At 34.9% G+C, this 25,593-nt stretch overlaps 1 long non-coding RNA gene and 1 pseudogene across 1 annotated transcript in view; both read left to right on the top strand.

Annotated features, from left to right (window-relative positions):
* Positions 1 to 25,593, top strand: part of LOC120608199 (uncharacterized) — a 103,003-nt gene that overhangs the window by 46,357 nt on the left and 31,053 nt on the right. The gene's annotated exons all lie outside the window — the stretch shown is intronic.
* Positions 19,279 to 19,394, top strand: LOC120608371 (uncharacterized; annotated as a pseudogene).

Genomic DNA, 25,593 nt, shown 5'->3' with positions numbered 1-25,593 from the left:
CCATAGAAGGGAAAATCACCTCTGGGGTCATGAAAGAATATATAAAACTTAAACTGGTTATTTGTAAAGATAAAATACAAACACCTTAGGTAATACACAGATACAGATATACACACATACATATATATATACACCATTTTAGGTTTGAAAAAGGAAATATGGTCTTTGAGTGGTGAATGCACAATGCAATATATATATGATATACTGTTGAATTGTGCACTTGAAACTTATTGGATTTTGTGGATCAAAATGTCACCCCAATAATTCTTAATAAAAAAATGAAAATAAAAACAGAGAAAGAGATATGGTTGAGGTCAAAAGAATTATAAAAGAATATTTTGTGCATTCCATCGTAGTAAATTCAAAATCTAAAGTGAAAGAATTTTGCCTAATAAAATATAAATGACTAAAGGTTTTGAAAAACCCCAGTACCAATACCACAAAAAGTATTGGAGAACTTAATCTGCTATTTAAAAAAGGGTGCCAGCCTGTCTTTCCTATATGAACTGTATTTAAGGGTAACTAAATAGTTGATAAGGGCAGATTTCTGTTGAAGAATTTTAGCTAATAAATGCAGAAGGAATGGTAAAATAAGAAAATAAAATCACCATTTTTGTAAACCCTAATAAAACAATGGCTCTAAGAAATGATCATCAATGGCTTCTAGAACAATTAGGTGAAAGTCTGATGAGGAACTTTATAATGAATGGATCTGGCTGACAATACTTGAATTCATCCATCAATCTCAGTATCATTATAAGATAGATAACCAGACATTAAGGGTAATCATGATGTGATAAAATATGGAGTACATTACACCACTTATAAAGAATCCTTGAGGAAAAAAAAAATCGAACTTCAATATAAGCAAGCCATTATCTAACTTTTAATCAATAAAAAATGGGAAAGAGGAACGAGTTAAACAACACTACAAAGAAACAATCAAAGAATAATCCAATATCTGAAATATTCTGTAGGACAAACGACCTGACTTTTAAACAAATAAATGGCATGGGGTTGGGGGAGTAAGAGGAAACTTTTATAAATTAAGAGAAAAATCAAGAGACAGAACAACCAAAATACAATGTTGGAGACCTTGTTTGAATTCTGATTAGAACAAACCAGCTGTAAAAGGATATTTTTTAAACAATCAGGAAATTTTTGTTAGCTATGATAAAGTGGCTGTTTAAAAAAAACAGACCTTATCTGTTAGAGATACATAGTGAATTACTTACAGATAAATGATATGAAATCCGAGATTTCTTTTAAAATATTCCAGCAAAGTAAAAGTGTAATGCTAGATGAAATAAGAATGGAAAATTGTGATATTTGTCAAAGCTAGGTGATAGGTACATAGGGATTGTTATACTATTTTTTCTACTTTTGTATACATTTGCAATTTTCATAATAAAGTTTTTTTAAATGATGAAAAAAGCAACAAGTCTGGACAGTGTTACAGCTGAATTCCCTCTAACATTCAAATCACAGCCAATTCCTATATCTTCTAAACTATTCCAGAATATTAAAATAAATGTGTTCACAACAGTTTCATAATCCAGCATAGTCATAATAATGAACTTTGAGAAAACAAAAAAGAGAACTATAAAGTAATTTCATTTATATAGGTTCAAAATTTCTATATAAAATACTAGCAAATAAACCTAGCCATGCAACTTTTAAAAATACAGGACATATGAAACAAATAAATGTTTCCTCAATAAATATTGTGTTATCAAATGTCAATTTTCCTAAAATTAATTTGTAAATTTAATTCAATACCAAAAATGTTTTTTCTTTTAATTGAATCCTAAAAGGTACATGAAAGAATAAATAATACAAAAATTGAATTATTATATTGTACAGTAATATAATGAAACTAATATAATGTTGTATGTCAACTATATCTCAAAAACATATATGTAAATAGCCAAGAAGAGCATAAAAAAGAGAGAAAGAGGGAGAACAATAATAGTGTGAGTGAACTTGCCTACTCAGTGTTGGAATACATTAAAAGCTAATATACTATAAAGCTAATGTACCTGTAAAGGAACAAAATAGAAAAAATTTAGAAATAGATACAATATAAACAAAAACTTAATACATGGCAAAGGTGATAGTTAAATTTGATGAGAAAATGCTGAATTATTTACTGAGTAGTATTGGTGCAACTGGGGAGAACTGAAGTTAATCCTGTATTTTATAATATTAAAAAAACAAATTCTGGCTGGATCAAAGACATAATTGTAAGCAATAAAATTAAAACAGTGTTTTAAGAAAATATAAGAGTCTACATGAACTATCTAAGGGTGTGAGGACCTGAATCAAGCCTGGAAATCTAAAAGCAGCAACAAAAAATGTAAACATATTTGACTATATAAAAATAAAAATCTTTTTATAGCATAGATAAATAACATGAAGTTGATAGGCAAGTAATAGATTTGGAAACATTGCAAAACAGCATAAATCTAAATAACCAACAGATATATTTTAAAGTATTTTGATTCATTGATAGTGAAATGCAAATTAAAATAACAATAAAATACCACTTATCACTCATGTAATGTGACAAAATATTAAAAAATATCAATAATGTCTATTACAGTACTTAGAGGGATTAGTAGAAAATGTTTCATATATAACATTAATACCTAAACGGAATAAGAAGTGTATTCTATTGCTGAGGAAACAAATTACTACCAACTTAGTGGTTTAAAACATCACAGACCTATGTGTTGTTCAGGTTAGAAGTCTGAAATGGATTTTATTGGGTTAAATCAATGTGTTAGTAGGGCTGTGGTGTTTTTTTTTTTTTTTTTTTGGAAGCTCCAGGGAAGAATCCCTTTTCTTGAATTTCCCAGCTCCTAGAGGCCACCTGTGTTCCTTGGTTCATGACTTCTTTCCATCTTCAAAGCCATCAATGGCTTGTAGAGTCTTTCTCATATCACATCACTCTGACTTGACTCTTCTGTTTCCTTCTTCCATATTTAAGAGCCTGTGATTACATTGGGCCTCACCCAGATAATCCAGGAAAATCTCCCTAATTTTAGGTCAGCTGACTAGCAACCTTGATTTCATCTGCAACCTTAATTTCCCCTTGCCATGTAACATATCACATTCAGAGGTTCCAGGTATTAGGTTGTGGACATCTTTAGGAGACCATTGTTCTGCCTACTACTAATGGTATAAGAAAAAAATAATTATAAATAGGGTGCCCGACTATTGTGGTTTGCCTGGGACTGAAGCATTTTCTAGAACATAGGATTTGCAGTTTAATACTGAGAAAAATAATTCTGGGTGAACCAAGACAATTGGTTATCCTAAGTAGATCAATATGGCTTATGAACACAGATGCAAAATTTTAAATAAAAATTTAGTCTAGGTATGCAAGGTTGTTTTACATCAGATAATTTTTTCCATATAATTCACCCCATTTATAGATTAAGGAGGAAAATCCTACAAATATCTCAGTAGATCTGAAAAAGCTTTCATAAAATCAGTCACTGATATATGTTTAAAAACAAACTATTTAGAAACATGAATAGAACTTTCTTAACTTGATGGAAGGGTATTTGTTGCATACCTCTAGCAAATGCAATAGTTAATGAAATATTTCAAGATACATTGCCTTTAAAGTCGAGAACCAAATACAGATGTCTTCTGTATCACCACACTGTTGACCATAGTATTTGACCAATAAAATAAGGTTGAAAAAAGAAACAATATATGTCTAAGGATTAGAGAAGATTGTCATTACTCGTGGATGATATTATCATTTGCAGAGAAAACCCAAGAGGGTCGAGATTACCAGATACCCATTCGTGAAAGACATCTGTGAAATAATAAATGAAAAAAGCAAGTTGCAAAGTAATGGGCATGGTATTGTCCCATTTATTATAAATAAATAAGTACATAAATAAGGAGGAGAAAAAAATTCCAACATATGTATATTTCTCTGTCAGTGCCTAGTCAGAAGAGAGAAATCATATTAATTTTATGAAAAGAAAAAAATTAGGTATAACATGATGAATTAGGTATCAATTTGCTAACTAGATAACTAAAAGAGAACTTGGAGAACTCTGTTATCATTGTTAACATTGCATTTAGCAGCTACCACCTCTAAAGCTAGGGTGGATAAAGGAAGGTGTCAGGAGTATTAAAATTTAGGAACTTAGAGGAGGGAACTATAGAGTCGAAATAGACTTCTAAGAACAAGGTATTGGTGATTTGGCACAGAGGAAGGAGCCCGGGCCTAGGATGGGACCTCTATGGAGCTCCAGTGCTGGTGCTGATATCTGGAAGTGGGTGTGACGGTTCTGGTTCTGCAACCCTTGGGCAAACTGCAAGCCAGATTCAGCTACTGCCAGAGACTGCAGAAGCAGATACAGAAGTAAGAAGCATTGCTTGGGTGATTCCTGGGATCCATTAGCAAACCAGAAGCAAACAAGGAACCTAACAGGAAGCCAGAGAGCAAAGGAGAAATATAATTTGCAGAGTACAATCCCAGCATCACAAAACAGGAGTAAGGTTGGAGCTGAGAGACAAGGGCTTAAACACTGACACCATATATTTTCACATAATTGGATGGATATGAAGAAAAGCACTGAATGATACAAACCAATCTGCTCATATGAACAGCAGTTACCTCAGGGGTAAGAAGAAACTGGAAACAAGTGGGTAAAGGGGATCAAATATATGATAGCTGAAGGAAACTGGACTTTGGGTGGTAAACACCCAAAAAACACAATGGAATATACAGATGTCAAATTATAGTGTACACCTGAAAATTATATAATTGTATTAACCAATGTTACTCCAATAAACTTAATAAAAAATAATAAAATAAAACAAAAACAAAAACAAAAAAACCCATGTGGTGTTTGATGGATTACAATGTGTACATACTATTTGTGTAATAATAACTTTAGAAATCCCACATAACCAATTAAGCATAAAAGTAAATTAAAATAAGGAATAGAAATATTCATCCTAAGATGTACCCTGGGGAGAGAAAAGCTATCTCTGCATGTGGTAGATGCCTGAGCTGTCAGTGCTCCTGGACCTGAGAGGTAGCTAGTTGTTCAGGAGACTGGTTTGCACTGTTGACTATACAACTAAACTTGTGCATCAGATTTTTAAAATGTTTCTACAGCTATGGAGGCTTCTTGATGATTGTTGAATGTGTAAGATGGTTATATGGGGGTTCATTGTACCGTTTACCCTTGTGTAGGTTGATATTTTTTCAAGATAAATACTGTAAAATGAAAATTCTGATGTAATTACCATTTATTTTATGATCACAGCCCAAGAAAAGAAGGAAATAGAGGTATTTTTTCTAACTCCAAGAAAATCTGACAATTCCTTTATAACCATTGAATTAATTACACTAAGATTAGTTACAATGTTGATGAGTAAAATTAAAATTGAAATTCTTGTAACGAACAATGAGAAAATAAAATTTCTTGAAACACATAAAACAAGCATCACTGTCTCAAAATTAAAGGTAATATCACAATAAACCATTATAGTTAAAAATCAGGATGTAACTGGAGAACTTCTTAATTGCAAACTAGCCAGGAATCGACTTCATCATAATAAGAAACAAATCTATCAAGAGGAACCTTTACCTCAACCTGGCTAATGTTTACATTTTTAGTGTCCTCAAAACATCTAATTGATTAATAGTGTTCTTCTTTAATCTTTATCTCTATAACAAGCTGCAGTGGCCAGCTCAGAGTTTCGTAACCTTAAAATGTCTGTGTCAACATCTCATCTACTCAAGGTTCCTGTTTTTGAAACATAAGGCACTTCTGGTGCAACTGTAATTTTAATTGACGCTGAATCAAAGATATTTGGAGCTTACATTTAAAAAAATCCTCTGCTCCAGGTCTGTAACTTTGAGAACCTAAGGGTAAAGAAGGCTTGAAAGAAATTAATACGATGTGAGGGAACTTGCCCTCTCTAGAAGCCTTGAGATAGCTGTACTTGCTGTACTTCACATCCCCATGACTAGTTCGTAACTACCAATTTGTACTTGTTAATCCTTTCAACTTTTTCACCCAGCCCCAATCCCCCTCCCATCTAGCAATCACCAGTTTGTTCCTTGTATCTATGAGTCTGTTTTTGTTTGTTCATTTATTTTATTCTTTAGATTTACATATAAATGAAATCATACAGTACATGTCTTTCTCTTTCTGCCTTATTTCACTTAGTGTAATACTTTCTAGGTCCACCCATGTGATTACAAATGGTAAGATTTCTTTTTATGGCTGAGTAATATTCCATTGTACCATGACTTCTTTATCCAATCATCTATTGATGGGCACTTAGGTTGCTTTCATATCTTATTATAAACAGCACTGCAGTGAACATAGAGGTACATATACCTTTTTGAATTTAGTGTTTTGGTTTTCTTTAGATAAATATTCAGAAGTGCAATTGCTAGGTCATAAGGTAGTTCTATTTTTAATTTTTTGAGGAAATTCCAAACTGTTTTCCATAGTGGCTGTACCAATCTGTTATCCCACCAACAGTACATGAAGAGAGTTCATAATTCTGTTAATTAATTTGTGCATATTGAAGGAATCTTTATTCAGGGTACTACTGTATATTCTAATAAATTCCTAGAAACTCTAAGTTGAATTGGATCCTGTCCTTACTATTTATGCTTTCTGTAGGAATTATAATATAAAATAATTCTATTTAATAACTTTTTGGGGGGCATGAAAAGGGATAGGACAAAAATAAAGTTTATAAGTAAGATTAAGTTTACTTTGGGACAATTTCCAATATAAAATGGTGTTCAGCTAGCAGATCCTGACATACCTTTTCCAACTTCCAATTGAAATACTTAAGAAGAAAAAAGATAAAATCCAAAATCAAAATAAAAACAGACAATCTGTGGGCAGAAGCAAGGGAGAAACTCCACTAAGTATTAATCAGATAGAATCGTTTAGAAAAATTTAATCAATTGTTTTCCCTTTCTACACCATTGGAGAAAACAGCAAACTTGCAGGCCAGAAGGCAGGTCAAAAAGCCTTTCCCTTTGTCCTGACTGAAGAAACTAAAGACTGTAGGAATGAGAAACCTTCGACAGCCAGACTTTCCCATGTAAAAGCTGTGTTTTGAGGGAGCTGGAGTGTTCTCTCCTAGTCCTCCCTTCCTTCTCTTCCTAAAAACATTTAAATTTCATGGTAAAAACTAGGCAGGAACTGGAATAATACCGGGGTGTTGTAGTCCCCTAAATAAACATTCGAGGGACATCAGGACAGACAGAGCTGTGAAAATAGAGGGATCGGCAGTTGTATGTTTCACAGATCCCACTAGTTGGAGGATGATAGAGGCAGTGGGGGCAGGAGAAGATACAATCTCAGGCCAGCATAGTTTTACTAAATGAAACTTTGTAAGAATCAGATGAGGAGCTGTGCATTAGATTAGCTACAGATCTGAAAAAGGAACACTCAAGCTGAAAACCAAGGGCAGTGGTGTGCTGGTAAACAAATTCTGACCACCCCTCAAAAGCCCTATTTTGTAGTATTTGCCAATTTCCATGGCGCAAATACTTCTACCATGGTAGACCTCAGCTATCAACATCACTGAACCACAAGTTAGGAAGAGAAGCACACAATCCTGAGTTGGTATAAGCCGGATCCACCACATTCCTAGGCAAACACTAGATGTGGATGAATTTTACTTGATTCTAGAATGAGTAAAGAGGAGCCTGTGAGAAAAAATAATTTTGTAATAACTGTGCATAGTGCCAGGTGGTTACTAGACTAATTGGGGGAATCACTTTGTAAATTATATAAATATCTAATCACCATGCTGTATATCTGAAACTAATATAAAATAAAATTAAATGTCAAATAATTGAAAAATAAATATTTTTTAAAAAACAATTATGAACTCTGCCTAGAAAGAGCTGAGAGCCAGGAAATTCTGTTATGTTTTCAAAACTGAGTATGTTTTCAAAAATTACCTTTAATCCGAGTAGATAAAACCAACATTCAAATTGAAATTTTAAAATTTAGGTCAAGCAAAAAACAAAGCCTTGAATCAAGTAGGTATTGGATACCATTTACCAAAATAATTTCTGGCAGAGAAAAAATTTTATCAAAAGCTATGCCAGAGGACCTGAAAAGACACTTCTCCATAGAGGACATACAAATGGCCAACAAATATATGAAAAGATGCTCAACATCACTAGCTGTTAGGGAAATGCAAATCAAAACCACAATGCTATAGATACCATCTCACACCTGTTAGAAAAGCTATAATCAACAGAACAAGTAATAGCAAATGTTGGAGAGGATGCAGAGAAAAAGGAACACTCATACACTGTTGATAGGACTGCAAATTGGTGCAGCCACTATGGAAAACAGTATAGAGGTTCCTCAAAAAACTAAGAATTGATCTACCATATGATCCAACAATTTCTCTACTGGGTATTTACCCCAAAGACTTGAAAACCCATATCCAAAAAGATATTTGCACACCAATGTTCATAGCAGCATTATTCACAGTAGCCAGGACATAGAAGCAACCTAAGTGTCCTAATAGATGATTGGCTAAAGAAGCTGTGGTACATATATACAATGGAATATTACTCAGCCATAAGAAGAGATGAAATACTGCCATTTGCGACAACATGGATGGACCTCAAGATAATCATGCTAAGTGAAATGGATGGACCTCGAGATAATCATGCTAAGCCAGACTGAAAAAGTTGAAAATTACATGATATCACTTATATGTGGGATATAAACCTAAAAGCAACAAATGAACAGGACAAACAAACAGAGACTCATGGACATGGACTATAGACTAGTGGTTACCAGAGGGTAAGGTGTGGGGGCGGAGGGAGGAGTTAGATAGGGCAAAGGAGGTTAAATATAGGGTTTAGGGGGAGGGCGAAATGGTTAAAGGGGATCTAATATATAGTAGCTGAAGGAAACTGGACTTTGGGTGTTAAACACACAATAGAATATACAGATGTCAAATGATAATGTACACCTGAAAATTATATAATTGTATTATCTAATATTTTAATATACTTAAAAAAAAAAAAAAAGCTATGCCAGAAAGTCCTGTATTTTAGAAACATCCTTATGAACAAACCTTCTACAGTTGATAGTCCACATTTCTGAGCAAGATCTGGTGGTTAGAAAGTGAACAGAAAAGGTAACCAGGTAGGCATCTTCAGTGGATTATTCAAAGGTTGATTTTACGCTGTGGAGCTTTGTGTACTGTGTGTGGGTCCTAGGAACAGCAGGGGTGAGGCCGTAGCCCTCTTCCCTCATTTCTCACCAAATGAGGCAGTCTAGGAGGATGAGTAATGTCAGTCTGATTTATTTTATCTGCAGGCTGCCAGGTTGGGATTAGCTGTCAAAAGGTGTAACTTCTCTCTTGTGAGTGAGTCACCAAGTTGTTTTATTTCTGCGGGAGTAGCACCTTCCCTTTGACACGGAGAGAGACTGGTGAGTGTGATTGTGTTAGGCTTTGTTAAACAAATCAGAATCCTTTTATTAGGCAGTAGGCGCCAACTTGGGTTAATCAAGAGCAAGGCCTGCCACAGTAATCTCATTGTCTTTCTTACATGAGATTGGTATGAGAGAGGAAAGCTATTGATAGTTATTTCATGGTTTAATGAGACATCTGACAAAAAAAAATCATGATATTCTTATGGATGGGCCCAGGAAATGTCCTGTGGAAAATAATACAGTGGATCGTGTGCATTAGATTCTTAGCTAAATTAATAACAGCAGCCAAACATCTCTTATTAATCAACCCATGTTGGCTTGGAAAGTTTTTTTTTTGTGTGTGGGGGGTGGGGGAGATTTATGCAAAAATCATGAATTATTCATGTTTTTATTAGCTACCTAGATGACAACTTAGAAGAAATACCAAATAGACATATGACTAAAAACTGAAGGAACAGATTAGAGTGGGTGATAGGATCAAGATCTTCGTAGACCACAGGATAGACTCTTAAAAGATAAAATTTAGCATGGTTTAATAAGTCTACACTTGAATTTTAAATATCAGTCTCATAAAGAGAAGTTGAGGGAGACCTAGAATAGAAAAAAAAAGTCTTTTAAAAAAAGCAAAGGATTTGTTGATGTTAAGCTTATCTTGATAGTTTACTACTAAGACTATAACTTTAGGTCATATTAATAAAAGTATAGCAACAGAAGAATGAAGCCCAATGTTTTCTGTAATAATCGGACCACAGTCATTCATGATTATTTATTACTATGGTTCAGGCCATCATTCTAGAAGTTATGGGAATCCAGAGATGGATCGGTGTGAGTTACTTCAGGCAACTTCCAGTTTATTCAGAGGATAAATCTGTACTTTAATAACCACAGCAGAAGGTAGGCATTGATGTATTATGAGAGAGATCCAGGTAAAATTATATGTAAATTCAGAGGAGTCAGTGATTATTTCTAGGACTAGGGATCAATAAAAGTTCATTGAACAGAAGGAAAAGCTGGAGTAGAGAACATGGTCAGATCTCTTATGATGTGTATGAGTCTTTAGGGGCTTAATATCTGTGGCCAGCAGATTTTGGCACATGGCTACAGAGGACAAACTTAAAGTGTCAGAGTTAAAATGATCATAAATTGGAAATCTCTAGTGCAGAAATTATACAGAAAATAATTTAAGTTTAGCTGAGTTTGTCAAAGGCCATGATTGAAAAAAGATTGGCAAAATAAATTGGAGCCACATAATTGTGCTTTATTAATATCAGTGGTAAGGGACCTCAGCTCTTTAGAGGTTCTTTTCCCTTAAACAAAGGGTGAATTTCCAAGCTTTGCTTCTGTTCTTTGACCATCACAGTCTTAACTCTGGATTATTATTCTCCAACTCATGCTACTCAGAATTTGATGCCTCCTGCAATCCAGAACTATTCATGACTCTGATTTCCCTTATCTCTACTTTTGCATCCCACCTATTTATACTCTTTCCAAGACCTAAACCAGTCCTTTCATGTCTTATTAATACTTGTAACAACTACACCTCATGCAGAAGGGCTTGCATGGCAAGGAAAGCTGTTTTTTATTTTACAAAATAGGCATAGAAGTGGTCTAACCACAAAAGTGATTTGAACACAATCTACCATAGAGGGCAGATAGAGTGAAAAGGGGAAGACTGAGGCAGAGAAAGTGGTAAGGAATATCAGATTTAAAGTTTTATTTGTGGGAATATGGAGGAGGGAGCCATTTTAAAAGATATGCATAGTCATCTCTAACATGAGATCTTACTTACTTACTGGGAAAATACTGTACACATTCCTGCTCAGGTTAGTAACCAGGCAAATATGATCACCATCTCCACAACAAATTATTTCTATCAGACTACACAACACTCTGTAGAAAACAATTAAAAGGTTAAAAATTAAAAAGTAAGAGGCAAAACCATCTTTATTTCCAGATATGATAGTTTATCTGAAAAAAAAACTCTAAATTAAAAACAAAATGAAACTTACCAGTCTGACTGTATATCAAATTGGTGATACCATAAAGAGGAAAGAATTATTTTAACTGTCTATAGAACAGAACTCTGACTATATAATCTTAGTGAGATATATCATGAGTTTAAAAAAATGACAGAGATTTAACACTTTACTTAGTAGCAACTTTGGTATTACTATTGATATAATTTTGAAACTATTTCATGTACTTCATAGGAAAAAACAAAAAAAATTATGTTAACATTATTAAGTACCCATATTTTCAGTGTGAGGGAAGTGATATAATATAAGATCAAAGAAGTTAATAAAAGCGTATGTCATTCTCAACAAACTAGGAAGGGAATTTCACTGATTTGGTAAGGCACACATACAAAACAATAACAACAACAATAGCTAATGTCACTTTAACGGTGAACTATTGAATGTTCCCCTCCTTCTGTTTCACATTGTCCTGGAGATCCAAGCTAGAGCAATAAAAGAGTAAAAAGAAATAAAAGGCATACAATTATAAAGGAGGAAGTAAAATTCTCTTTACTCAGAAATGATTTGATTGTATACTTAGAAAATCCAATTGAGTCACAGACAAATTTCTAGAATAAAAAGTTGAATTTAACAAAAGTATCTGGATACAAAGTCAATAGGAAAAATATTATATTTTCACATATTAAACTACCATTTACAATAACACAGAAAAACATCAGATACCCAGGAACGAAGAGAATCAAAGATGTGCAAGACTTTGCAAATGAAAACTACAAAACACTACCAAGAGAAATTAAAGAAGACCTGATTAAATAAAGATATACTATTTCAGGGATTGGAAGACTCAATATTGTTAAGATGTCAGTTCTCCCCACATCGATCTATAGATTTAAGGTAATTCCATAAAAACCTCAGCAGACTTCTTAGAGAAGTTCATAAGCTGATTTAAAAATTTATATGAAAAAAGCAAAAGATCTATAATTGTCAGTCTCAAAGGAAAATAGATTTGAAGGATTAACCTGCCAGAAATCAAGAATTAATCTAAAACTTAGTCTAAAAGAGTAATTAAGACAGTGTGCTATTGTCATAAGGACAGACAAATAGATTGATGAAATAGAAAGGGGTCTGGAAGTAGACCCATGAATATATATAGTTCCTTGATTTGCAACAGAGTCACCGATGCAGTTCAATGGGAAAAGAATGACTTTTTTTTTTCAGTGAATGGTGTTTGAACATTTAATATTTACATGGAATAAAAAGACCCTAGTAATGTGCTCTGCCTTTGAACATGCTGAAAAATTAATTTGAGGTTAAATCATAGATCTAAATGTGAAAGGTAAAATTATCATAATTCTTAAAAACATATAAGACAATATATTCATGGAATTGGAGTAGAAAAAAATTATAACTAGGACATGAATTCATCATAAAAAATGAAAAGTTGACAAATCAGACTTCATCAAAATTGAAAACTTCTGTTCATCAAAAGCACCATTAAGAAAGCAAAATAAAATCATATGTCTACAAAGAGAATTGTACTAGGATATTTATAGCAGTTTTACTCATAATGGTCACAAACTGGAAATGGCCCAAGTGTCCATCAACAGGAGAATGGATAAATAAACCATATGCATATACGTAATTACTGGACAGTCCTTTCAACTTTCCTATATTTTTGAAATTTTTCATAATAAGATTTTGAGCAGAAAAGTACAGAAAAGAAACAAACATAACAGGGTACTAAAGATCCTTTTAAATTATCCCTGTGTATTTAGATCTGGAATGAATTTGTGAACTGGCAAGGACACATATCACATTATATAAAATCATTTCTATTTTATGTCTTGTATAGCATATCTGCATATTTTTAAATTTAGTATATATATTTTAATAAATCATGAATTTTACTTTATCATATGGTTTAAAAGAATAAGAAGCATATGTGCATCCTGTTACTGCAGCTGCACCTGTGATAGATCCAAAGCCAACATGATATTTTCTATGAGATTTTTAGTGTATGGAATTGTCTGACTTTTTTTATAATTACTCTTTGAGTGCATATTACCAAATAAGATAGTTATTTTTACAACATAGAAAATACAGAAATAACTGTAGTCAGCAATAATTTAGATGTACTTCTTTGCTGTTTAAGTTGGAAATTTCTTATATTACTTGAACTATTTCTAGACTACTTTTTACCCAAAAATGCAGGGAGTATTTTCCCAGAAGTAAATGTACAGTGATTTGAAAGACAATAACAACAACAACAACAAAATGAAGGTAAAGCATGGCTTTCCAATACAAATGTATGAAGACAAATTTTTTAAAAAGAAGAGAAGGATAAAAATTGGCTGTAGTGGATGAGGCACTGATACAGTCACAGATAGCACAGAGCTTCAGGCATGAGTGAACACAGATAAACTGAACAGACCATTGCCTGGAATGCTAGCTCTACCAACAGGCCCCTCTGAGAGTTTCCTTCCCTGAACCCCCACAGAAGGGAACAGCCTAGTGGTGCTCTGGCCTTGGCTGACTGCAGTAGGTTGTCCCAGAGGAACTGTAGTAGTTTCCTGGGCCAATCAAATTCTTACTCTGGAGAGTTTGCAAAGTTTCAAGAGAAAGCTGAGCAGTTGGCAAATTGTAGTAGAAGCTCAACTCACACAGAGAGAAAACAATATGCAGACACCATAAGGGAGTGGGAGCCATGAGTAAGCAAAAGCCATCAATTAGTAGAAGCCATGAGCACAAGAAAGGATGGTGGATAGTTGGTTGACAGGAGAGGGAAGAAGCACAAATGACTTTGAATTGTGTCAGTAATGTTCATTTGGTGCTCACTGCTTGCCAGAAAATGTCCTTAAGTATTTTATATACACTAACTATTTAATCCTTAATATAAGGTAGATACTTTATTATTCTCATCTTTACAGATAAGGAAACCGAGGCAGAAAAGCATTAAGTCTCTTGGCAATCAGGTTCCCAGGTCCCTGATTTTAGCCATTACTCTTTACTACCTGTCCCACAACATGGCCCCCCAGGAGAGGGGGCTCAGCTGCAGAGACAGTTCGTACCCTATACCATACAGGATTCAGGCCCAGCTCTATGGCTATTCCCATTGTTCTTCATGAAGCATATCTGTGCGACCTGTCCTGGGATTTTGTGCAGTTTGGTTCTATGTCCGAGGATCTTATCTTATAACACACAGGGCAGAGGAGAAAGAAGAGCCACCAGGAATAAAAATTGTATGAGTTGATACTTGGGAAGTAAGCAGGGACCTTATTAACTATGTTAAGGTGTTTGAACTTTATTCCAAAAGCAAGAAATGTCATTGAAGTTGTGGAGGATCATAATGACAGTTGCATTTTTAGAAAGATTATCCTGGCTGCTTTTGTGGAGGAGTGAGATAGGAAGCATGAGTGGTGAAAGGCTTCTAGGTGAAGGGTGATGACAGCCTGAATTAGGGAAATTGGCAGTGGTGATAGAGAGGTGTGGACAAGTTGGAGAGAGATTTAAGTGGGAGAATTCAAGACTTGGTGATTTATTGGATATGAGGGATGAGAGAGAGGAAAAATCAAGAATGATAGCCAGGGAAACTGGGTTGATGATGCCATTCATTAAAAACACAGTAGGAGAGAATCTATCAGGTAGGGCTGGCTTTCATGGGCATGTGAACTGTGCAGTCACACAGGGCCCTGTGCTCAGAAAGGTTTCATCATTGGCTTAATGCTCTGTTGATGCTGCTGCGTTTAGTAATTTTTGAACAAGAAACTCCACATTTTGTTTTTGCACAAGGCCTCAGATTATGCAGTTGGTCCTGCCATCAAGCGTTTGGGAATACAGCATCGGAGCTCAGAAAAATAAGGGTTTGAGTAATGTTCTCCAAAGTGTGTTCTCAGGGGCGTTAATAGTTGTTGTGGGTAAGGGGAAGTAGGATCTATAAAAAGGGGCTTCATGGTCAAGTAAACTAAGGAAATATCAGGTTAAGCGTAGTTAAATTATTGTTTTAAACTGCAGAGTATCCTAGAATGTTGACATGCTAACAAACTGTGGTATAATAAAGAATTATCTGGTCATTGTCCTTGGTTTGAACTTCATAAACCTTTGGGATTTCCTGAGTGATAGGAGTGTCTTTGTGATGCTAATGACATAATATGAGAAGTGCCTCAATAGCCTTAACTTGGGGGTTGATCATCAGAAACACCAAACTTGTAATTAGAGGATTGGATATTTTGGCTGCCCAACCTCCAAGGAAGGGAGGGGGCTGGGGATTTGAGTTCAATTACATGACCAATGATTTAATCTGTCATCTTATATAATGAAACTCCAATAAAAACTCTGGACTCAGAGGCTCAGTAGAGCTTCCTGGTTGGTGAACACATTGGTGTGCTGAAAGGATGATATGCCCAGATTTTACAAGGTGACAGCATGAAAGCTCTGTATCCCTCTTGACCTTGCTTTATGTGTCTCTTTCATTTGGCTGTTCTTGAATTGTATTCTTTATAATAAAACTGTAATCAAAAGTACAGTGCTTTTAGTGAGTTCTGGGAGTCATTCTAGTGAATTATTGAAACTGAGGGGATTGTAGTAACCCCCAACTTTATAGCTGGTCAGTCAGAAGTGCAATGGTCCCTGAGAGTTGCAGCCAGTGTCTGAAGTGGGGGCAGTCTCGAGAACTCTACCTTTAACCTGTGGGATCTGTGCTAACTCTGGGTAGTTAGTATCAGAATTGAATTGTAGGACGCCTAGCTGGTGTCAGAGAACTCATTGAGCTGTAGTGATACTCTGGTGTGCCACCCAACCTAGGTAACCCTTTAGAACTGAAGTACTCATTATCCCAGCAGAGGGATCGGAGGAGCTGGTTGCTGACTGCTCTTACCTCCATCCCTCTCTGAGAGATGCCCTGGCAGAAGAGAGCTGAATTGCCCTGGCATAACTGGCATCCAATACTAGAGAAGTCTTTTCTACACAGAGTGAAACAACTGGATAGCTACATACAAAAGAATGAAGTTGCTATCGCACCACATAAAAAGTTAATTCAAAATGTATCATAGAACTAAATTCAAAAACTAAAACTGTAAAACTCTTAGGAAAAACATAGGAATGAATCTTCATAAATTTAAATTAGGCAAAGTCTTCCGAAATGTAGCAACAAAAAATATATTTCATTGGATTAAATTGAATTGCATCCAAATAAAAACTTTTGTGCTGTAAATAATACCATCAAGAAAGTGAAAAGACAACCAGAGAGTGGTGGAAAATAATTGCAAATCATATATTTGATAAAAGACTCATATCCAGAATACATAAAGAATTCTTACAACTCAAATATTAGAAGACAAATAACCCAATTTAAAAATGGGCAAAGGACTTAGGCATTTCTCGAAACACAATATACACATGGCCAGTGAGCACATGAAAAGATGCTCAACATCATTAGCCTTCGGGGAAGGAACAAGTGAAAGAGGCAAATCTACAAGAGAAAGGCTAAAAGGATGAGGCAAAGTTTGGAGAGAAAGAAGGAAATCAAACCAAGGATACAAGTGGAAGACTTATTTTTGGAAAATAGGATATTTCTTCAAGACAATAGGAAAGGACAATCCAAAACACAAAGACATTTGGTGGTAATAAAAGAAAACTTGATGGAGTTCTCAAGATTTTTAATGAGTTCAAAAGTTTTAATGGAATATATGTAATACTTTTTTAAAAAAACTTCTTTCCAATGAGAAAGTTATATAACCTCTTTATAGAAAAAAATTAAAGGCAATTAAAGAAGAAAATAAATACTTGTGATCTTGTGACCCTGACATAATTGCCTTTAACATTTTGATGAATTTCTTTCTAGCCTTTTTAATGCATTAAAAAAATTTAATGTACTCAAAGTGTACAAGCAATTAGTATCTTGAGGGTGTTTTTGTTTGTTTGTTTTTATTGGAGTCTCTCCACTCCTTTCTCCTGCCTTGCCACCTATGGTGGCATATAGCCTTAAAATAGCAGCAATTTTTAGGTGCTGCATAAAATTAATAAATAAATTTATTATAATTAAACAATAAGTCCCCAAGGATTGAACATTGGTTTCAATTTTTCCAATATTATCTATGACTCTAGAAAAAAATATTTTTAATATTTAGTATTGATTATTTCTTTAGAATACATTAACAAGTAGAATTACTTGGTTAAGAACTATAAATAATTTTATGCCTCATAATTTATAGTGTTAGTTCAAGTACATACTTGGGAAACTGTTTGACCTCAGCAATAATTAAAATAAAAACAAGGTATCATTTTTGGCTTACTGTCAATTTGGCTTACAAAATAGCCAAAAAAACAATAAGTAAAAATATTTGTTTTAGTAAGTTGTTATAAATTTTTTAACAAAGCAGTTTGTCAGGAAATATCAATAGCCATAAACATTTTAATGCTCAGGTTGTAACATATTTCAAGGACATTACCAAGTCAAAACATGCTCAGCAAAAGTATTCAAGATTTTCCATATTTTTCCATGGAAAGAGGTGGTCTGCTTAAATTTTCAAAACCTGAAAATGAGCAGCCTTCAGGTAGATATGACTAAATTTAGCAACAAGACATTACATTACGAATTCTATGTTTAACAAAGATTTAGTTACTCATCAAAAACAATGAAAATGAGCAAGAAAATTATTCTCAGCAAATATACAACTTGAGCAAATAGGTGAAATTTCCTCAACTTCAAATTTCATAACAAATGAAGATTTCAATTATTGATTAAAAAGTGCAAATACAAGTAGACCTCATTTATACTCTTGCCCTTGGAACTGCCAATATTAGGGATAGACCTGTGAGAGCAGAAAAGGGGTGTTAACATTTTGATGGGTCTGGTTTTTTAATATTTCTGACCTCTACTTTGTACTTTTCATTTTTTTGTTTGTTTTATTTATTGAGATATAACTGGCATATAATATATTTCAGATGTACAACATAATGAGTCCATATTTGTATGTATCGTGATCACCACAATAAGTCTAGTTAACATATGTCATCATACATAGTTACAAAAAAATTTTATTTCTTGCAATGATAACTTTTAAGATCTACTCTTTTAGATTTGAAAATCCATATCCAAAAAGATATTTGCGCACTGATGTTCATAGCAGCATTATTCACAATGGCCAGGACATGGAAGCAAACAAAGTGTCTGACGATAGATGATTGGCTAAAGAAGCTGTGGTACATATATACAATGGAATATTACTCAGCCATAAGAAGAGATGAAATACTGCCATTTGCAACAACATGGATGGACCTCGAGATAATCATGCTAAGCAAAATAAGCCAGACAGAAAAAGTTGAAAATCACATGATATCACTTATATGTGGAATATAAACCTAAAAGCAATAAAATGAACGGGACAAACAAACAGAGACTCATGGACATAGACTATAGGCTAGTGGTTACTAGTGGGGTGGGGGAAGAGTGAGGAGGTGGACGGGGTTAAGGGGGTCAAAAATAAGAGAGTAGGGGGAGGGAAAATCAGGTAAAAGAGATCGAATATATGGTAGCTGAAGGAAACTAGACTTTTAACACATAATAGAATATACAGATGTCAAATGATAATGTACACCTGAATATTATATAATTGTATTAACCAATGTTAACCCAATAAACTTAATTAAAAAAAAAGGTCTACTCTTTTAGCAATGTTCAAATATATGATACAGTATTATTAACTATATTCTCATTACATCCCTAGGACTTATTTATGTAATTTTCATTTCTAAATCAAATATAATAGTATTCAAGATACACAAATTTTGAATATATTTATAAAAATGTAAATTAAAGTAAAATTTTAGTCTACGGCCATGCCACCTTGAATGTGCCTGATCTTGTCTGGTCTCTGAAGCTAAGCAGGGTCGGGCCTGGTTAGTACCTGGTTAGACCACCTAGGAATACCAGGTGCTGTAGGCATTAAAAAAAAAAAGTGAAATTTTAAAAATATTATATATTTAATATATTTTATATAAAATTATTTTATATACTTTATATTTTACATATAAAAATGATGGTTAGTTTGATGTGTCAAACTGGTTAGTCTATATTACCCAGTTATTCAATCACACTAATCTTGGCATTGCGGTAAAGATACTTTATAGATGTGGTTAATATCTAATCAGTTGACTTTAAACATAGATTACCCTCAGTAATGTGAGTTGGTCTCACATTATCAGTTGAAAGGCCTTAAGAGCAAAAACTGAAGTTTTCCAGACTAGAAATTCTGCCTCAAGTTTACAGCATCAGTTTCTGCCCAAGAGCTTCCAGTTTGTGCTAGCCCGTCCATTAGATTTCAGATTTGCCAGCCCCCACAATCACATCAGCCAGTTTCTCTCTCTCTCTGTCTTCTCTCCCTCCCTCTCTCCCTCTCCCTTTCCCTCCCTCCCTCCCCATCTCTCAGATTCTAACACATTGATTTAAAAATAAAATATTTTAAAAAAATTTTCAAGATTATTGAAGGTAAAAGGTCCAGTACAAATTAGAATTCATTAATATAAAAAATTAAACCCAAAGTATTTAAATAAACTTGCACTTTAGTTTTTTGCAAGTTTAATTAAATACATTAGTAAAAATAAAGAATTCACATTCCAGCACTAAGTGTCCATCAGTTGCACTGTGAAGAGCATTGTTATGCTTCCTGCTTACTACATTCAGACCTGTTATATCAGTCAGGGCCATTTAGGAAAACAAAAATAACACCAGTTATTTTAACAGCAAAAACTTAAGGAATTGAGTATCGGAGGGCTAAAAAACTGAAAAGGGGTCATGAAGGTAACATGAAGATAGTATCTATAGACGCTACCATGCCTAGGCCTGGGAGAGCAAAGGAACTGGAAGCTTGGAGGAGGCCACTGCTGAACTAGGATGGAGACTTTTGAACAGGGAGAGTTGCCTGGCCAATGGATGCCAGGATACTGGTTCTGGGACCACGATAAAAACTGGGCATGAACCAGCTGTCACTGCCAAGCTGAAAGGCTATTATGGAGGTGATGCCATAGGAACACCTAGCAAACAGGAAGGAGGATCAAGTCCCTTCCTTCTCCTGCCTTGCAGTCTCCCTGTAGCATTCTCTATTGGTGGAAAGTAGAAATGTAGTTTGCAAAGACCCAGTAACTGCCTCACAAAGCAAAATATAGAAGGTGGTTTGGATCTCAAGGACAATATAAATTTAAGAATAAAACAACTAGTTTAATGTTACAAAATGTTCCTCTGCCGCCATATGCAATTGTTGTGAATACAACATTAATTTGTCAGTTTCTCCAGAACCATGTATTGGAACACAAAGGAAAACAAGAATGCTTGGCAGTGTTGGGAAATGTTTTACTACAGAAGACTCTATTGTCTTTCTGCTCTCTTTTGACAAGTTAACAAATTTATCTTTTTTCTAACCTAAGCACTTCTGCTGTTCAGATCTGTCCCGAATTCTAAAAAGATATTAGCCTCTGATGTGGGCAGTCGAACTACCCACATATCTTCATAGCATTTGACACAGTTGCCTCCTGCTTTGAGGACACACATAGGGCAAATCATGTAAAGAAGTATTCCCTTAGGGCCTGAACAGAAGCAGATGTTTAGGGTTAGAGGTTGTGCTGTGCCAGTGCTGATGGTAGGATGCCACATGGCAGAAATGCTCTCTAATTGTGTGTGTGTTTGTGTTTATGATATGCAGTGACTGTGGTGTTCAGGGCAGGTCAAAAGCATTAAGCCCAGGACAGAGGTACTTCTTGTCTGGATCTATGAGTAGTACTGCAGAAGTGTACCCTGGCAGTGTGGCAGAATTAATGCCTCATGGGGAGAAATCTTGACCAATGAAATATGGGAACTTACGGATAAATTCTCTTTTTTTTCCTCTTCCTTCCCCAAGATGATGCTGAGATGCCATTTATGTGGCTTCTCAAGGGCAAGATCTCATGATTTTGAGTTATTGGTTGTACTTACTGGTGGCCAGCTTGATAAATTCTCTTCACATTGGCTCCTTCTTCTTCCCTGCTTCACTATCGTGGAACCTCGCTCCTGTTTTCTGGATCTACATTCCTTAGTAAATTACCTACACGTAAGCCCTGGGCTTCAGGTTCTTTTTTCTGTGCACCTGAGCTAAGACACTGTCAGTACCACTAACATAAGAGCCATAAATGGAGAGTATTTCTATTCTGATAAAGAAGACTGAGACTGGCTTTCTAAGGCTAGTCCAGGATGAGAGTGAAACAAGAGAGAGGCCTAGGTGCGACATTTAAGGGGCCGATCACTCCCTCTTCCTCGCACTTGTCTGGCCTTGCTTTGGGAGGTTAGAGGGAATCAGTTAATCACTCCTGCATTTGGAGTCACAATTAATTGGACATAGATATAACCAATATAACAGAAGCTTTAATATTATCTAGACAGCACCCCAAACTCCAAAATATAGGATTTTTACTAAATTGCGTTGGAGCATGTGGAACTTGCAGTATAATTTTCTTCAAATTCATGTAACTGACATTTTTCTGAATGGTTCTGTATAAGTAGACAAACAAGTTCATCATTATTTTTCAGCAAAAATGATGTTTCTATCATTATATTTCAGGTGTAGAGAACTGAGTTAATCATTCTCAGTGTGTGACACTATTACTGTTGGTTACAGAATGTCATTTAGACATTAATGTTTAGCCTTCTTTTAAATGGCATTTTAAATTTTTATTTTTCAGTTCTATGCTTTCTTTTCTAATTAATTTCTTATAACTGTATAAAATTTGGGAGGCTTAGTAAAATATAAAAATACCAATAACTCCACAGCCAGTGGTACCATTGTTAACATTTTGATAATTCCTGCTAGACTTTTCTCTGTGCATTTTAAATTTTAGAATATGTGTTGTATATACTTTATACTTTCATTTCTTGCTCTTTCACTCAAGGTTATATCATGATCATTTTGCAATGCCATTAAAAACTTTTAGTAAAATTTTAATATGGAAATAGCAACTCGATTTTGGTAACAAAAGTAATACATACTTATTGTAAAACAATGTTGCTAGTATAGAAAAATATAAAGAATAAAGTCAAAATCACCTGTAATTTCATGTCCTAAATATGTACCACTACATATTAGTATATCCTTGTGGTAGATTGTATGCAAAAATTGCCACAATTATTTTCTTCCCTGTATCCACATCTCTTTGCAATGTGACTTGGCAGCTCCTTAATGTAAAGAGGTGGAGTCTGTTTTCCTTCCCCTTACATCTGAGCTTTCCTTGTGATTTACTTTGGCCAACAGAATGTGGCAAAAGTAACATGCCAGCTCTCATTTTAGGATTTACTCTTGTTCTCAGAACCCTGGGAGGTACACATGGTCAAACCCAGACTAGTTTCCATGGGAATGAGAGACCAGGAAGAGCAGAGATGAATTGTCTGTCTGAGACCATCTTAGACTAGATAGTTTCCATCCAACAGGCTGCTGACCATAGATGCATGAGGGAGCCCAAGGCCAGAAGAATTGCTCAGCTGAACCCAGCTCAAATTGTTGCTCCGCAAAATCATGCACTAAAGAAATGGTTGTTTAAAGCCACTAAGTTTTAGTGTGGTTTGTTATGCAGCAAACATTAACAATACAATCTTACCAGATTTCTTTTCTGTGCTTCATACACATACTTTTTTAAAAAAATGAATTATGATTTTACTCTATGTATTATTTTGTAAGCTGCTTTATTTTATTATTTAATATAGCATGTGTTAAATAAGTATCTTTCTGTGCTAAATAAATGTAGCTATCATTATATTTATTATTAATTTTAATATTATGATATATCAATACTATAATTTATTTAAGTAATTCCCTATTAGGGGACACATTTTTCTACTATAAAAAGCCCCTATTCACATTCTATATATATCTTTGCAAACTATTCCTTACATTTTTTAGAAATGGAATTTTTAGGCAAAAGGCCATGTTCATATTTAAGGATAATAATACATGTTGTTAAACTGCCCTCAAGAAAAGTGACACCACATTGCTAATTCTTTATTGTCTCCATTATAGATTTTAATTCATCATTTCAGAGTTCACCTCACTCACCTCCCTTTCCTATCATTCCATTTTCTTTCCATCTTAGTTCATCCTACGCTTTTCTGAATCTGTTTCAAAACGTCAGTTACTTTGCATTCTTCTGGAAGGTAAAACTTTCCAAACTTTTTTTTTTTTTTTTTTCTGATTCCCGTAGGAAATCTTTTCAGGGGCCTGCAAATTATTTGAGTTTGAGGATGAATCTCCTTCTCTTGTTCTTGGTATTTTTCTACAGGCTCAATTTTGTTATTTTGTAGTTTATTCTAAGTATTCTCTGAAGAAGCAAGATCTGCTCAGAGATCTCACTTGGATTTGCCTTTTGCCCTCAATGATGCTCTTTCTTCACACGGGTGTTTATAGGGTCCATAGGTCAGATCTACAGAGAATGGCTGGCAGATGCACACTGCTTCTGACTCAATTCAATAGTCTTTCATCAAACATCTCTGCTGGAACATGACAGAATCTTCTATACCTATTTGTTGGCTCTCTCAGGACACTCAGGACAGAGGTGGTTCATGAAAGAATACTATATCCTGCACGCACATTTCAAGGGCACTTGCTCTCTCTGCCCTGCCCCTATCTCTAGGACTCTGCTTGAAGGGCAGCCACATCGCAGCTTAGTTGAGTGCTTTGTATCTAATGGCTCCCTAGTTACTAATTAGATCATCATATAAAGACATTTGCATTAAAAAACAATGTAACTGACATACCTCTGTCTATCGACAGAAGGGCCTAGGAATGACTGTCCACTGCGATTTGGTATTACATTTATGTTTGTACTCTACCATATATGTCAGTTCTAAGCACTTGGCCAGCATTACCTGCAATCCTCAAAACAACCTCACAAGACAAGTAAGAGGGAGGTGTTTTTGCCCTTGAACTTCTTGGAGAAACAGAAGCACAAAGAGACAAGGTGATTCATCTGCTTAGTTGATGGAAGGTCAATTTGCATAAGTCATTCAAACATTTGAATTGCCTTGCTGCTTTTTAGAAAGTGCTGTTGATACAGACTGCCCTGCTCATCATTTGAGGTGTGGTGCTGAATAAAACTGTACACCACCCAACCTGCCCCAAAAGCCGTGTGTCATAAGCTTACCGCCCAGACTTCGTAAGTCTTAATCCACTTCATCCTCAACAACAGCTTAGTCAGTATGAAGTGCTTCTAATAATAGTAGCAGCAGACGAGCATACACAATACCTGTCAGCCTGAAAGTACTTTAGGAAACTATACACGGGTGTTCCTGTGTCTGTCTGGTCATAATATTAACCATGCATTTAGAAGCAGATGCTCATGATGAGGCAGATGGAATCATTTGGTATCTGGGAAATCATGGGTCTATATGCTACTCAATAGAAAATGTAGCTAAGCCCAGCTAACCACATTAGATGCGCCACCTGCCATGAACTTGCATTCCTAAGAGAATGCAAACTAGTATTTACTAAGTATGTTTTAAGAATCTTTCGATTCTTATAAAATGTAGAACCATAAGGGGTCCAGCAGGTGCAGAAGAAAGCCAGCTATGAAGGGTTAGTAGGCCCGATAGCCTAATGGCTAATATTAGAAACTCAAAAAGTGGTCATTTGTTGGACTTAACAGAAGTGGAAGTTGGTAGGGAAAAGAAAGCGAGGGAGAAACAGAAGGAGAGAGAATAATATTGTTCTTGTTTCAGAGAAAGGGAGATTTACATTATTGATAGGAGAGGTCATGAAGCTGGTTGGGTTCCCAGGGGGTGAGGAGAGAAAACAAGAAAATTCACTTGCAAGTGTAAATGAGGTCGATATGGGATCCAGGAGGACTGTAAGATACTTTAGCCATCCTCCTCATTCTGCAGATGAGATGTGGTCCTTTGCCCAAAGCCACACATCAGGTATGAAAAGTTGAGACAGAAGTAATGGGGACTGGAGAATAAAGATGATGACAGGGAGAGAATCTGTGATGGATTAGTTGCTTCAAGTTTCTGAAGTAAATGTACATAACATATACATAATATATAAGCACATACACATATAAACATCTGTGACTCTTCCAGGAGAAAATTCTGATTCCATAATTTCACTTCATGAATAAATCCACCTTATCAT

Source organism: Pteropus medius, unplaced genomic scaffold (assembly GCF_902729225.1).
Source record: "Pteropus medius unplaced genomic scaffold, Ma_sr-lr_union100, whole genome shotgun sequence".
NCBI lineage: Eukaryota > Metazoa > Chordata > Mammalia > Chiroptera > Pteropodidae > Pteropus > Pteropus medius.
The sequence above is the reverse complement of the archived record's forward strand: the minus strand, read 5'-3'. Positions and strand labels throughout refer to the sequence as shown.